Source organism: Vigna umbellata, chromosome 4 (genome assembly GCF_029865625.1).
Source record: "Vigna umbellata cultivar VRB3 chromosome 4, Vumbellata_1.0, whole genome shotgun sequence".
NCBI lineage: Eukaryota > Viridiplantae > Streptophyta > Magnoliopsida > Fabales > Fabaceae > Vigna > Vigna umbellata.
The window spans coordinates 13,928,665-13,933,394 of NC_142168.1; positions in this window are offsets into that span (position 1 = coordinate 13,928,665).

The window sequence follows — 4,730 nt, forward strand, 5'->3', positions numbered from 1 at the left end:
TGTCAAGTCAGAAAGTGTCAAGTTGGGTTGAATAAGAAGTGTCCTGTTGGCTGCCAAACTAACGTCAAGTGCACTGGTCATAGTGTAGCAGGTGATAAATATCATTATTTTTAAGGGACTTGTCCAACACTTAAAATCTCTTGCACTCTAACTCAATTAGATCACAAAGTTCACAATCCACAATCAACTCTTTTTTTATATTTTTATTAAACAATTGATGTGCAAGGAAATGTAACATAGGTTATTTATAATTTGTTAAGACTATAGTTCATCCACTTCACTCTCATACCTTGACAAGCATCTCAATTCCATATTTATGCCAAAATCAACTCATAAACACACTCAAATCTTATCCCCAAAGCCTTTGAGCCTATGATAACTCATCAAGTTTCAATTCTTTGAATCATCAACAAATAACCATGCAATAAGTTCAAAAGTCCAAGATTACCAATTAATCAAGTTCTATTCATAGATACAAGCATCCATTAGGCATTCAATTTCAATTCTAGATTCTAAATATATTTCTCAACACCTCAAGAATTACAAATCAAGCATGAGAGCAATTTACATTAAGCATTAAGCATGAAAATTGAATACTAACATGAATTGAAAAAACATATATCATTAATAGCACAAAATTACATAAGAGGTCTATGTTTTACTACTAATCTCAACAAATAAGAATAACACTCCATGGTGGAGAACTTAGGATTCTACAAATTGAAGAGATAGGGAAGAAATGAAAATCAAAGAAGATGCAAGCCTTCTCCTAAGGTTCTTGGCAGTTGCTTCATGCTCCAATTGCGTCTCCCTTTCGCCTCAACACCTCCAATATGCAACACATCTTCCTCTTTAATCCCAAAGGGGGAAACCACCATGGATGAAGAAAGAAACCCAAGGAGGACAGGGAAAGGTTCTCAACACTTTAAACAGCCTCCAAGAGCCTTTACCAAGCATCCTAAATGATTATATTTGTGTAAGAATGAGGAATATCCAAAATTGTCACAAAAACATAACTAAATATTCACTTTCGTGTATCATGACGGACAAACTTGGTTAACGACTTCATTCTTACACAATGAGTCCCAACAACTCGAATACTGCAAGTTTAGGCGGTCAAAGTCATCCAATGAGTAGCCAACTCACCTAGTGAGTCAGCCTAATACCCAATGGTGATTTTTTGGTCGTCCAAGGGTGGTCCATGGCAACATAACCCCATAGGTGAGTCTTTTCTTCATGTTTGCAGCATTGGGTGTGATTATAGAGTCCTTGAAGTGAGTATTTGTCTAAAAATCATTATTTCTTATCCAATCATGCTTCATTGAGTTCGAACTTGTTTTTGTCCACCAGAATTGCTACCTATTTCCTTATCTCATACGCTCAAAGAAAAATTAGAGGTAAAACAAACATATAAACTAAAACACAAAAAAAAAACATAAAAGCAAACTAAACTTTAGGAAAAAACAAGTCAAAATTATGAAATAGTTTATTTATTTATGAAAATGCACACATAAAAGACATGTAAAAGCAATTGTTATCATGTTCTAGGTTAGGCTTATCCAATAAAATCCAATTCAATTGTATCCAGATGGAATCAAATAAGTTTGATTAGGTTGAGCCAAGTTGAATTAGATCATATTAGATCAAATTGGATTCAATTTATACTTTTATATCAAACATACCAACATTTTAAATCAAACTTATTATAAGACTGTTGATCTCACATTAAATGAAATCATATCAAACTAAGTTGAATCAACAATTGAAATTATTTAAAATTAAATTGATTTTACATCAAATTTTATTAAATCACATCCGACTATCAAATTAACTTTAACTAGCCAAATTAAGACTATTCAAATTTCATCATATAAAAAACTACAAATGTAAAATTTTAAATTCGATTTATTTCATTAAATTAATATTAAATCTTAATTTTGAAAAATCTAATTCGTAATCATCCTACAAGTACGATACCATGCTCATTTCAAGAAAAACAAAAATGAATTAAACACCACATGAGTGCTCATTCTCCAACTAGCCGTTGTGTGATTCTCCTCTCGTTAGTGCAATGAATATTTTTCCAGTCAAGTCTCCAATCAGTAGTAATACATCCGATCACACATTTTAAAACTTGTATCAAACCCTTAAAATACTAAAACTTGTCCAATTTTTTCTATGATTTCCCTGTTCATCCCTACCATTCCTCCCCGTTCATCGCTAATCACGTGCTATATAAAGTGTTTGTCGTTTTATTGGAATTTTTCGAACAGATCAACTCATTGATTATACACTAAAATATACAATGACTGTGATCATCACAGCTACTGTGCACATGAATAAAAATTACCTTAATCGTAATAAATTAATATAACTGGAAATATACTTGCGTGTTTTAATCGGCAGAAAAATTACAACTCTTAAAAAAATTATTTCTGATAATTTACTGCTACATTCATTCTAACACGAGGAATAACGTAACAAAAAAACAAAGAGAACCCTAGAGTACTACTTAAGTTTTTTCTTGGAAGTATGCATGGAATATTTGTTATCCAAGCAAGAAAATAATAAGCACAAGATGCATGCATGGAGCACGCATATGTTTACTACACAAAACAAAAAGCATATCCTAATACTAAGTGGATATTTGTCCTTTTAATTACATGCTTTTTCGGATGATTATTTGATTAATTTTTCTTCATTTGTAAGAAACACAACGGATTAAAATTTGGTAATAACTCGTGATCTCCACCATATTTAAAGAAAAACTTTATGACCCAAATGAAGATTTTCATTAAATTATCAAACCTCAAAAATCCATTTTTACAGAATCCAAAAATAGATGTTTTGAGTAATTTACTTAGGTCAAAAGATTGGTGATTGGAACGAGCTATCATGTGGCTCAAAGAGTGTAGGAATTAGTAAGTGATCAAAAACGAAAAATCGCCATGCTTCCTTTCGAAGAGATTGACGATGAAAATATGGTATATAAGATTTGAATTGGCACGAGATTAGACTTTGATTTTCAGCTGCATGGTATGGATAAGCTTAAGACCTAAACAATATAATTAACGTGATTTCCGTGATTTTTTTCGCTGGTTAATTAATTATAGAACGTCTAATGCTAAGCAATCTCCAAAAAAGTTATGTAAAACATTGCTTCAAAACGCAAATAAGTGAAGCCAGCTTGAATTTTGAAGCACCCACTTTGGATTTTACGTGTTAATTAACTCTAATAAGTTATTGAGAGTTTAATTTGCTTGATAATATAATTAAGTTTATTGTAATGAAGCAAATGGTTAAATCTTTTGGTGCACGGAAACTTGAAGCAAGTGATAAATTATTAAGTATGTACTTCAAAATGAGAACGTGAAAACGAGATGGAGGTGTAGAGTGTAGTTTATAATGAAGAGTATCCTCAATTATGTTTGATTAATGAAAAGATGCACATGGAGTTTAGCATAATTGGTGGTGTTGAAATATGAACATCTCTACGTGAGAATTCAACATAGGCAGCCAAACTATACTCAATTATTAATCTAATTGATGATTTATTACTTTTTTCCCACACGATTAGATCATGATCACAATTTTTTTTCTATTTTTTTTTGCAGTGCATTTTAATATTTAACTTTACCATTGTATCACTTTAAATTTAAAATATATTTTCTAATTTTGCTCAAGAAATATATATATATATATATATATATATATATATATATATATATAATTCTTCAATTTTTACCATTTTCTATATTCTAATCAGACCAAATTAGAAAAAAAATTCAAACTCTTTGGTGGTGACTTATATATCAACCAGTCTGGCATGAGGTAATATATGCATAGCTCTTGATATTGTAATGCTAAATTAAATCTGAAATGAGTAAAGAAATTCAACGCTTATGTAGACGATGAAACGAAACTGTCATCACAAAATTTTAAATTGTTGAATTTTGATGAAATTTTTATATTATTTTTCACTCTACAAAATATTCTAGCCAAATACAATAATTGTCTTTATTCATGTCCAACTTTTAGCTTCTTTTTTCTTGGTATTTTACCTTTTTAAATATCAAATTAGTTCTTCCTATTGCAGTCTACAAAGACCAGAAAATCATTATATAAGAGACATTTTCAAAACCCGTACATCCTTTTTCTCTGAAAACGTAATTCTCATAATATCATACAATTTCACATTAATTTCTCACTTTACTTCAGGATATCATGACGAACAGAAAATATCATAAATATATATCGTAACACAATGATTGACTTTGCGATAATTATGATAAATTTAGATATACTATTATAAAGTTTGCCTAACGAAGTTATTGCACTATTTTCCTAGTTAGTGACTTGGGAGTGTTTAAGAAATATTAGTCGTATATATATATATATATATATATATATCACTAAATTAAGTGTAGCTATACTGACTTAAAATTAATGGATTATTCAGTGTTCATAATTGCAATAACCTTTTACCAGTATACCTAAACCTGAGAATTATGCAAAAATTTAGGTAAATCGAATGGTCCTCTGAATGACTTTAACATAATTACCTCCTCCTAAAGTTAAACCCTTTCTTTGACTTTATCTAATTTTATCATATAATATAGATAGATCCTGTACTATATAAATATTATAATAAGCATAAAAAAGGAGTTATGAACGACACCTCATCCACTTTTTTGCCACTATCACATTATTCTTCTGAAATATAATATTTA